We start from the raw sequence: 12,495 nt of genomic DNA, 5'->3' as shown, positions 1-12,495 counted from the left end.
CAAGCTAGAAATTTGGAACCAGAAAGCAGAAAAGTAGTGAATCAGTTGGTGAGTACATTGTGACACTGAAGAATTTATCACTGCATTGCAGCTTTGGCACATTCTTAGACGGTACATTATGAGACAGATTTGTGCTTATATTGGTGAATGAGAAAAGATACGAAACACACAAAATCCGACATTTGAGCTAGCGTGTCAGATTGCTCTTTCCATGGAGATAGCATCAAAGAATGCTTGGGAATTTCATCCTGTGCCAGTGATAGTAACACACTTCAGGGGAGCTTAAAAAAAAACTGGAAAATGGGCTTTCAAATGGCAGATAAAATTTACACAGAGAATTGTGAAGTGATACAATTTGGGAGGAAGAATAAGGAGAGGCCATATAAATGAAATGTTACAATTCTAAAGTGGGTGCAAGAACAAAGAGACAATGTACACCAATCTTAGAAGGTTTGAAAAGGCTGCTAAGAGAAAACAGGACACTTGGCTTTATTAATAGAGACATAGAGTAAAAGCAAATAAGTTATGATAAACCTTTATAAAATACTGGGTCTGAATGGCCTACTCCTGTACCTCCACAGAAAGCTTCCATTCCAGGTTTACACACACTCGTCAGGATCACTCTCCACAGATCCCACCACTCCATGCAAGGATATCTCCCTCACGATCAGATCACAGGTCCTTAGTCCTACCACATCCAGTCATGAATGATGGTGGACAGATGAGATGAGGAGGCTCCAAAAACATCCCCATCCTCAATGATGCTGGAGCCAAAGCTGAAGCATTTCTAACAATCTTCTGTCAGAAATTGCTCAGTGGATGATTCATCTCGGCCTCCTGAGGTCCCCAGCATCACAGTTTCCAGTCTTCAGCCAATTCGATTCACTCCACATGATAGCAAGAAACAGATGAAGGCACTCGATACAGCAAAAACTATGGGCCCTAACAACATTCCGGCTCTAGTACTGAAGACTTGTGCTCCAGAACTAGCTGCACTCTCAGCCAAGCTGTTCCAGCAGAGCTACAACACAGGCATCTACTGGACAATGTGGAAAATTGCCCAAGTGTGCCCTCTCCATAAAAAAAATCAGGACAAATGCAATCTGACCAATTGCCGCCCCATCAGTCTACTATCAATCATTAGCAAAGTGATGGAAGATGTCATCAACAGTGCGATCAAGCACCGCACACTTAGCAATAATCTGCTCATCGATGCTCAGTTTAGGTTCTGCCACGGTCTCTCGGCTCCAAGCAAATACTGGCAGGTAGAGTATAATGTGGGAAAATGTGAGGTTATCCACTTTGGTAGGAAGAATGGAAAAGAAAAATATTACTTAAATTGCAAGAGACTACAGAATGCTGCGGTGCAGAAGGATCTGGGTGTCCTTGTACATGAATCACTAAAGGTTGGCATGCAGGTAGAGCAAATAATTAGGAAGGCAAATGGAATGTTACCTTTTATTTCAAGGGAATGGAGGACAAAAGTAGAGAAGTCTTGCTGCAAATGTACAGGGGTGTTGGTGAAAACACACCTAGAGTACCGTGTACAGTTTTGGTTTCCTTATTTAAGGAGGGATATCCTTGCAGTGGAGGCAGTTCAGAGAAGGTTCACTGGATTGATTCCTGTGATGAAGGGGTTGTCTTATGAGGAGAGTTGAGCAGGCTGGACCTGTACTCATTGGAACTGAGAAAAAATGATAGGTGATCGTATTGAGACATATAAAATTCTGAGGGGGCTTGACGGGGTAGATGCTGAGAGGATGTTTCCCCTCATGGTGGAATCTAGACCTCAGGGACACGGTTTCAGAATTATGGGTTTTCCATTTAAAAAGAAATGAGGCCGAATTTCTTCTCTCAGAGATTCATTAATCTTTGGAATTCTCTAGCGCAGAGAGCAATAGAGGCTGGATCATTGAATGTCTTCAAGACTGAGTTCGACAGACTTTTATCTACCAGGAAGTCAAGGGTTATGGGGAGCAGGAAGAAAGTGGGAGTGAGGCCATGATCAGGTCAGCCATGATCCTATTGAATGGCGGAGCAGGCTCGAGGTGCAAAATGGCCTACTCCTGCTACTATTTCTTCTGTTCTTCTGTTCTTATAACCTCATTGCAGATTGGTTCAAACAGAGACGAATGAGTGGAATTCCAGAGGAGAGGTGAGAGTGATTGCCCTTGAGTGAGTGTGGCATCAAGGATCCCTAGCAAAATTGAAGTCAATTGGAATCGGGGGAAAACTCTCCACTTGGTGGAGTCGTACCTCGCACAAAGCAAGATGGTTGTGGTTAGTGGAGGCCAATCATCTCAGCCCAGGACATTGCCTCAGGAGTTTCTCAGGGTAGCGTCCTAGGTCCAGACATCCTCAGCTGTTTCATTGTTGACTCAGAAGAGTCAGAAGCGAGAATGTTCCCTGCTGATTCACAATTCCTCAGATACTGAAGCAGTCTGTGCCCACAAGCAGCAAGACCTATACAACATTCTCAGCTGATAAGTGACAAGCAACCTTCTGGCCACACAAGTGCTAAGCAATGAACATCTCTAATGAGAGAAAATCAAACCATCCACCTTTTGATATTCAGCAGCATTACCATCGCTGAATCCCTCACCATAAACATCGGGGGGGTTACCATTGACCAGAATTAGGGCGGCACAGTGGCGCAGTGGTTAGCACCGCAGCCTCACAGCTCCAGGGACCCGGGTTCGATTCCGGGTACTGCCTGTGTGGAGTTTGCAAGTTCTCCCTGTGTCTGCGTGGGTTTTCTCCGGGTGCTCCGGTTTCCTCCCACAATCCAAAAGACTTGCAGGTTGATAGGTAAATTGGCCATTATAAATTGTCACTAGTATTGGTAGGGAAATATAGGGACAGGTGGGGATGTTTGGTAGGAATATGGGATTAGTGTAGGATTAGTATAAATGGGTGGTTGATGTTCGGCACAGACTCGGTGGGCCGAAGGGCCTGTTTCAGTGCTGTATCTCTAATCTAATCTAATCAGAAACTAAACTGGACCAGTCACATCTATGCTGCGGCCATAAGCGTAGGTCAGAGATTGGGAATTCTGCAGCAAGTATCTCACCTCCTGATACACCAAAACCTGTCCACTATCTACAAGGCACAAGTCAGGAGTGTGATGGAATACACCTCACTCAAGAAGCTCAACACCATCCAGGACAAAGCATCCCACTTGATCAGAACCTAACCCACCACCTTAACCATTCACTTCCTCCACCACCAGTACACAGTGGCTGCAGTGTGTACCATCTCCATTTGAACTGCAGTAACTTGCCAAGTCTCCTTCAACAGCACCTTCCAAGCCCGTGACCACTACCACCTCGAAGGACAAGGGCAGCAGATGCATGGGAACTCACTACCTGCAGTTTCCCCTCCAAGTCACTCACCATCCTGACATGGAACTATATCGCCATTTCTTCGCTATTGTTGGGTCACAATCCTGGAACTCCCTCCCCAATAGCACTGTGGGTGTTCCTACACCATATGGACTGCAGTGGTTCAAGAAGGCAGCTCACCACTACATTCTCAAGGGCAATTAGGGATGGGTAATAAATGCTAGACTTATCAGCGATACTCGCGCCCAAAAATGAATAAAAACCAAATCACTCTCCAAAGATTCCCCACAATCCAGGCTTGGACATTTACTTCAGGAGCACAGAGTTTTATATAACTACAACATGAGTTCCAATCTTCAGATTCCATTAGCCTTTCACATTATTTTCTACCAGTCCACTAGCTTTTAGTGATTCAGCACTCGGGTCTCTGCTTCTCCAGTTTCTAACATCTCACCACTTATAAAAAACACTCTGATCTATCTTTGGTAGGTACTAGATGACCCCTCATTTTAAACTCCATCTGCCAAAGCATTGCTCACTCACTTAATCTATCAAGAAGATTTGAAAATAAATTTCTTGCCAAAGGATAATGTTCTGCTTCTGCTCCCTCGCCGTTTGCTTTTCCCGTTAGTCTTTCATTTGGTGTAAATCCAGAGAAAGTAAAGATGGAAGGAAGGGAGGGAGGGAAAAATCTTCCTCCTTTTCGTGATCCCAATTTGATCTTCATTCCAGTCCAATTTGGGTGAAGAATTCCAATTGTCTGTCTCAATTTTAATAAAGTATAAACAATTCTGGAATCACCTTCTAGATATTGACAAGAACAGGTTTCCAGGCCGACTTGACACAAAATTTCCCCCCCCCTGGAAACAACAATGCACTAGACAGTTCATAAACTGACAACAAGGATGGGATTTGAACCCACGCGCGCGAAGCACAATGGATTAGCAATCCATCATGTTAACCTCTCCGCCACCTTGTCAACTGTTTTGGCGTTCTGGTCACCTTCAGCTCAGATCCTGACTGTGCAGCCAGATGTGCAATGATGGAAATGTAGCTTCTGTAAGTAAATGAAATTTCCATCACATCAGGTCATGGCCAGTTGGGAATGGAGCGGTGTGAAACATTCCAGACCATGTCCAACACGTTTCTACTCAGTGTGAAAACTCACCACGGAAAGACTGGAACATACAAACATTTGATCACACCATGATTAACATCACTCAGACATCTGAACCATTAGGTCACTGACGAAGTCATGATGACTTCTAATTTCTTATGAAATGACGACTGAACTGACTGGAAGAATTGCTTTAACTCCACATGATCAGAGAGACACAGCCTCAGCCGACTTGTCAGGTGGCGTAAACAGATATTACTGCTTCTGATCTTCACCAGAACAGAGAGTGAGATGTAAGATTGATCATCAAACTGACTATGAGAGAATACAACAGAATAAAACACATGGAGAGACACTGTGGAATAACAAATAGATTTGACTGGAATGTTGAATTTTAATTGGAATGGATAAAACACCAGAAACAACTGATTAAATTGGGATTCTCATCATTATATTGATCTGGGACAGAAAAGAGAAACTGATAGAAAGAAGGGAAGAAGGAAGAAAAGAAAGGATGGAACTGTTTACTTTTTTCAGTTTTTTCACTTGCCCATCAAAGCTGGATAAAAAGGTTGCAAATAACAGAGAATTTCACCAAAAAGAGAGATTAAATGCTGCCGAAACCTTGGATTGAAGGATGCCCCAACAGATCACCTGTTTAACTGTCTCCTCACTGGGGGATTTCAATCAGTGAGCAATATTATTCACTACTTTTTTTGTGAAATGAACCCAGAACTGTCACTTGGAATTAATATCTGTGTTCCAACTCCTGAATAATAAAATTGTGAGTTTCTCAATATTTTCTGGACACATTTCCTGCTGAAAGAACTAAGAACTCTTTTCTAATTTACACAATACTATATACACACTCATCAAGCCTCCTAAGCTGGCATCCTTGGTGCTGCTCTCTCTTCTCCCAAACCTCATCTCATGTGACTGTTACATCATCACTCTGACAGTGGGAGAGGTTGATCCCATTGTCTTCAGCATTAACCCTTTACATTCTTATGCTACACTGTCTGTCCAAAAAATGGTTAGAGAACTTCCTTCATTTATCGAAACACCAACAGCTGCCAGTTGTAAATCAACTCAAACCCATCAGAGAGAGAGAGAGAGAGAGAGAGAGAGAGAGAGAGAGAGACTGTCAGAGAACTTCCTGCATCCAGTCCTGACCCTGTCACACTCAGCAGCTGCTCACCCAGACCCCACTCTCATCAACACTGAATACTGTTACCGAGACCCTTCAAATAATGTTTATAAAAGGCGGAAACATTCAAAGTTCATCGCAGCTGGACTGAATAGAACAAAGTTTAATATCTTTTCACCGTCACTCGGTGACCACATGAGAGACAGTCCTTAAATCAGTCGTATAAATTATCAGCTGTAAGAATGTTTGTCATTGGGTTGAATAATTTCTGTGTGAGAAATATTCCAGCATCATAAACCAGGGGAATGTGCTGACTGAGCTGTGTCTTCATCTCTTCTGGTCAGTCGGACAGTTCACCCTTCATTCTGCTCTGATTCGCTTTCCCCAAGCGGATCTTCAGATTCTCAAATAGTCATAGAGTCGTACAGCATAGAAACAGGTCCTTCGGCCCACCGCATCCATGTCGACCATAATGCCTATCTATACTAATCCCACCTGCCTGCATTAATTTCATATCCCTCTATGCCTTGCTCATTCAAGTACCTGTCCAGATGCCTCTTAATTGTCACTACTGTTCCTGCCTCCACCACCTCCTCAGGCAGCTCATTCCAGATACCCACGATTATTTATGTGAAAAATTTACCCCTTTGATCCCCTTTAAACCTCCTCCCTCTCACCTTAAATCTATGCCCTCTAATTTTAGTCACCCCTCCTATGGGAAACAGACTCTGGCTATCTATGCTATCTATGCCTCTCATAATTTTATATACCTCTATCATGTCTCCTCTCAGCCTCCTTCGCTCCAGGGAAAACAGACCCAGCCTGTCCAATCTCTCTTGATAACTCAAGCCCTCCAAACCAGGCAACATCCTTGTGATTCTTTTCTGCACCCTTTCTAGCTTAATCACATCTTTCCTGTAATGCGGCAACCAGAACTGCACACAGTACTCCAAATATGGCCTAACCAACGTTTTGTATAACTGTAACATGACGTCCTAACTCTTGTACTCAATGCCTCGGCTAATGAAGGCAAGCATGCCATACGCCCTCTTCACCACCCTGTCTACCTGTGTTGCCACTTTCAGGGAACTATGTACCTGCACACCAAGGTCTCTCTGCTCAACAACACTCCCCAGAGCCCTGCCATTCACTGTATATGTCCTGCCCTGGCTTAACTTCACAAAATGCATCACTTCACACTTGTCTGCATTAAATTCCATTTGCCAAGCCCTTGTCCACTTTCCCAGTTGATCTATATCCTGTTGTAACCTTAGACAACCTTCTTCACTGTCCAGTATACCACCAATTTTGGTGTCTTCTGCAAACTTACTAATCATGCCCCTTACATTCACATCCAAGTCATTAATATATATGAAAAACAACAGGGGGTCCAGCACCGATCCCTGCGGCACACCACTGGTCACCGGCCTCCAATCTGAAAAACAACCGTCCACTACCACCCTCTGCCTCCTATCACCAAGCCAATTTTGCATCCAATTTGCTAGCTCATCCTGGATCCCATTTGTTCGAAACTTCTGGACCAGCCTACCAAGTGGGACCTTGTCAAAGGCCTTGCTAAAGTCCATGTAGACAACATCCATCGCCCTGCCCTCGTCAATCCTCTTGGTCACTTCCTTGAAAAACTCACTCAAATTCGTGAGACATGATTTCCCACGCACAAAGCCATGCTGACTATCGCTAATCAGACCATGCCTTTCCAGAAGCATATAAATTCTGTCTCTCAGAATGCCTTCCAATAACCTTCCCACCACTGATGTAAGACTCACCGGCCTGTAGTTTCCTAGCTTATCCCTTCTGCCCTTCTTAATAAAGGCACAACATTAGCTATCCTCCTGTCTCCCGGTACCTCACCCGCGGCTAACGATGACACAAAAATCTCTGCCAGGTCCCCAGCAATCTCCTCCCTTGCTTCCCATAGCATCCTAGGATACGCCTGGTCAGGCCCTGGGGATTTATCCACCGTATTGCACTTCAAAACCTCCAACACCTCCTCCTTTGTAATGTTGATATGCTCCAGGATATCAGTGTTCCTTCCCTTGAACTCACTAGCTTCCATGACCTTCTCCACGGTAAATACGGATGAGAAATATTCATTTAAGACCTCGCCCATTTCCTGTGGCTCCACACATAGATTGCCACACTGATCCTTAAGGGGACCTACTCTCTCCCGAGCTACCCTTTTACTCTTAAAATACTTATAGAATCTTTTAGGATTCTCCAGTATCTTATGTGCCAGGGAAATCCCATGGCCCCTTTTCGCCCTCCTAATTTCCTTCTTAAGTGTACTCCAACATCCCCTGTACTCCTCGAGTGAGTCGCTCGATCCCAGCTGCCTATACCTGACATATGCCTCCTTCTTTGTCCTGACCATTCCTCAATATCACTCGTCAACCAAGGTTCCCTAAACTTGTCAGCTTGCCCTTCCATCTAACAGGAACATGCCTGCCCTAAACTCTTCCTATCTCATTTTTAAAAGCCTCCCACTTACCTGCAAACAGCCTCTCCCATTCAACTTTTGAGAGTTCCTGTCTGATGCCATCGAAATTAGCCTTCCCCCAATTTAGGACTTCAACCTGAGGACCAGTCCTATCCTTTTCCAGAACTATCTTGAAGCTAATAGAGTTATGGTCACTGGTCCCAAAGTGTTCCCCCACTGACACATCAACCACCTGCCCAGCCTCATTTCCTAAGGGGAGGTCGAGTGTAGCCCCTTCTCTGGTAGGGCCATCCATATACTGCTTCAGAAAACTATCCTGGACACATTTAACAAATTCTTCCCCATCTGATCCCTTAGCACGAAGGCAGCCCAGTCAATATTAGGGAAGTTAAAATCACCCACTATTACAACCCTATAATTCCTACACCTATCTGTGATTTCCCTACGTATATGCTCCTCCACTTCCCTCTGACTATTGGGGGGCCTATCGTATAATCCCATCAAAGTGATCAACCTTTTCTTATTTCTAACTTCTACCCACAGGTCCTCGCTGGACATTCCCCCCCGGATATCCTCTCTAAGTACTGCCGTGATGTCCTCCCTAATCAATAGTGCAACTCTCCCTCCTCTCTTACCTCCACCTCTGTCACGCCGAAAGCTTCGGTACCCCGGAACATTGAGCTACCACTCCTGTCCATCCCTCAACCACGTTCCCGTAATAGCTACAATGTCACAATCCTATGTACCGATCCATGCTCTGAGTTCATCTGCCTTACCTGTCAGGCTTCTTTCATTAAAGTAAATGCAGTTTAGCCTAACAGACCTTCCACGCTCCCTGTCCTGCCCCTGCCCAGCCTGCCTACTGGACTTGCTTGCTTTAACCTCTACATTTGCCTCAACCATCTCATCTGAGAGATTACTACTTTAGATCCCACCCCCTGCAAGACTAGTTTAAACCCTCCTGAGTAGTACTAGCAAACCTCCCTGCAAGGATATTGGTCCCCCTCCAGTTCAGATGCAACCCATCCTTCTTGTACAGGTCACCTCTGCACCAGAAGAGATCCCAATGATCGAAGTAGCTGAAGCCCTCCCGCCTTCGCCAGTCTTCAGCAACGCATTCATTTGCCTTATCCTCCTATTCCTACCCTCACTATCACGTGGAATAATCCTGAGATTACAACCCTAGAGGTCCTGCTTTTTAACCTTCTGCCGAACTCCCTATATTCACTTTGCAGGACCTCATCTCTCTTCCTGCCTATGTCGTAAGTACCAATATGGACCACGATCTCTGGCTGCTCACCTTCCCCTTTCTGAATGTCCTGCAGCCGCTCCGAGACATCCTTGACCTTAGCACCAGGGTGGCAACATACCATCCTGGAGTCTCGTTTGTGCCCACAGAAACGCCAAACTGCACCCATTACTATAGAATCCCGATCAGTATAGCTCTTGCAACATTTTTCCTCCCCTGCTGTGCAGCAGAGCCCTCCGTGGTGCCACAAACTTGGCTGTTGCTGCTTTCCCCTGGGAGGTCATCCCCCCGCAACAGTATCCAAAGCGGTATATCTGTTTGAGAGGTGGATGGCCACAGGGGACTCCTGCACTACCTGCTACTCCGTCTGGTGGTCACCCATCTCTTTTCTGCCTGTGCAGCCATTACCTGCATTGTGACCACCTCACTAAACATGCTATCCACAACGTCCTCAGCATCGCGGATGCTCCACAGTGAATCCACCTGCAGCTCCAGTTCCGTAATGCGGGTAGTCACTAGCTGCAGCTGGATACACTTCCTGCAGACATGGTCACCAGGGACACTGGAAGCGTCCCTGATTTCCCTCAAAGCGCAGGAGGAGCATCTCATGGGGCTGAGCTCTCCTGTCATGACTTACCCTTAGGTTAATTAGTTACTACCTTCATTAAAAAATACTAATTATACTAGGGTAATTGTTCTACCCACTTCAATCTAAAGTCCTTAAAAAAAACACTTTAGTAGTACTCACCTTATCACCAGAGGATTTTTTTTCCAACAAAAAAAAACAACTTTCCCCTTATTTTTTAAGATATTCAAACAGCTGCTACTTACCAAGCAATCGGCTTGCAGCTCTCCTCTGATGCCACTGTTTGCCTTTTTTGTTCAATATTCCGGCGCATTGGAAGAGGTTCGACTGCTCTCCGCTCCCGGAAGGGAAGAGACTGGACCTTGATCCTCGGGGTCAATTTACAGGCTCCGCTCCCGGTGTTCCCCCCACAGGTCCGCTCTGCTCCTCGCCTCTCCGCTCCCGGAAGGTAAGAGACTGGGCCTCGATCCTCAGGGTCGATTTACAGGCTCCGCTCCCGGTGTTTCCCCCACAGGTCCGCTCTGCTCCTCACCTCTCCACTCTTGGAAGGTAAGAGCAAATCTGGACACTGGGTTTTCTTATTTAGTTCCTTTCGATTTTTCTTGCTCCTGAATGATAATATATTCCAACCTTGGATCAACCTTGCCCTGTCTCCCAGTCTCGGTTAAAAGTGACACATAACGGCACCAACACTCTGAAACATACAACATGGTCACACTATGCTTCAGTGAGATTAATGCTGAAGCAATTTCCATGTCGAATGCGATTGTGAACAAATTTCTTTCGAGGAAATTGTGGGTGATTGAGTATTTGCACTGAATTTCTGTGCAAGAAGCGACAGTTTCAAACAGCCATTCCTAAATCACTTCCTTCACAAAGACAAAAACTGTGCTGTCTTAACGTGTGACTCAACTTCACAAACAAATCTGAACTCGAAGTTCAGGAGAAGACAGAGAAGTGAATAATTGACAGTGTAATCTTTGAATCATAATTTTCTGTTTCTTCGCTGAAGTGAGGCTCAACCCGAAGACACGCGAGATTACGGAAATCTACAAATTTGGAATGAGAAAGCATAAAGTAGTGAAACAGTTGGTGAGTACATTGTGGCACTGAAGAATTTATCACTACAGGGCAACTTTGACACATTCTTAGACCGTACATTATGAGACAGATTTGTGCTATCTTGGCGGATGAGAAAAGATACTAAACGCACAAAATCCCACATTTGAGCGAGCGTGTAAGATTGCTCTTTACATGGAGATAGCATCAAAGAATGCTCGTGAATTGCGTCCTATGCCAGTGACAGTAACACACTTCAGAGGAACTTAAACACACTGGTAAAATGGGCTTTCACATAACAGATAAAATTTTACACAGAGAAGTGTGAAGTGATACAGTTTGGGAGGAAGAATGAGACAATGTACACCAATCTTTTTTGATCAAGGTTTGAAAAGGTTGCTCAGAGCAAACAGGACACTTGGCTTTATTAATAGAGGCATAGAGTAAAAGCAAATAAGTTATGCTAAACCTTTATAAAACACTGGGGCTGAATGGCCGACTCCTGCACCCCCACAGAAAGCTTCCACTCCAGTCTCAGACACCCTTGTCAGGATCACTTTCCATACATCCCGCCACTCCACGCACGGATATCTCCCTCAGGATCAGATCACAGCTCCACAGTCCTGCCACATCCAGTCGTGAATGGTGGTGGATAATTAAATAACGAACAAGATGAGGAGGCTCCAAAAACATTCACATCCTCAATGATGGTGGTGCTGAGCACTTCAGTGCAAAAGATGAAGCTGAAGCATTTGCAACCATCTTCAGTCAGAAATATTAAGTGGATTTGATCTGTGCTAATTTCAGCTCCTCATGCTCGCTCGTGCCTTGGTTCTCTGGTGCTAATTTCAGAGTAAATCATGCAGCTTGACAATTGGAGCCAAAGAAAAAGACACAGGAGAGGTTGAAAGTGCCAAAACCTGGGATTGAACCAAGAACTGTTTAACTGTTAGTACAGCACGAACTCAACAAAGCTATTTCAACAACACACTAAAGCCACCATTCTGTCACTGCTTTGGAAGACAATATATACATTAAAGTGTTTGTAAAAAGTTACAGAACACAACATGTGAGTAATATTCCCCATTGTTATCTCAGTACTGATGGATTATGAAGTGGGAGACAGCCAGAAGTCCCACTGAGCAGCACTGACCCTGAGCTGTGAGTGAAATGAGATAAAGTTCAATCTTTAGCAGAAAGATTCTGGAGAGAGGTAAGAGTCCTGAATCAAGGAAAGACTTTCTGACATAATAAAAGCCAAATACTGCAGAAGCTGGAAATCTGAAATAAAAACAAAAAGTGCTCGAAATATTCAGTAGGTCTGGCAGCATCTGTGGAGAGAGAAACAGAGAAAACATTTCAGGTCTGTGACCTTTCATCAGAACAGACAAAGGTTAAAAAAGAATTAGGTTTTAAACAAGTGAAGGGGAGGGGTGTGTGGGAGAGAACAAAGGGGAAGGTGTTTGATAGGGCAGAGGGCAGGAGAGATTAAATAACAAAGCTGTCCTGGGACAAAGGCAAAGAGTGTGTTAATGCTT

At 44.7% G+C, this 12,495-nt stretch overlaps 1 non-coding gene across 1 annotated transcript; it reads right to left on the bottom strand.

The window, feature by feature from the left end:
* Positions 1-4,238: 4,238 nt before the first annotated feature.
* On the bottom strand, positions 4,239-4,320 carry trnas-gcu (transfer RNA serine (anticodon GCU)). Its single transcript has one exon. It is a non-coding gene; the product is annotated as a tRNA-Ser (tRNA).
* Between the last annotated feature and the right edge of the window lie 8,175 nt (positions 4,321-12,495).

Source organism: Heterodontus francisci, unplaced genomic scaffold (assembly GCF_036365525.1).
Source record: "Heterodontus francisci isolate sHetFra1 unplaced genomic scaffold, sHetFra1.hap1 HAP1_SCAFFOLD_43, whole genome shotgun sequence".
NCBI classification, from domain to species: Eukaryota; Metazoa; Chordata; class Chondrichthyes; order Heterodontiformes; family Heterodontidae; genus Heterodontus; species Heterodontus francisci.
Note: the sequence above shows the minus strand (reverse complement) of the source record. Positions and strands in the feature narration are given on the sequence as shown.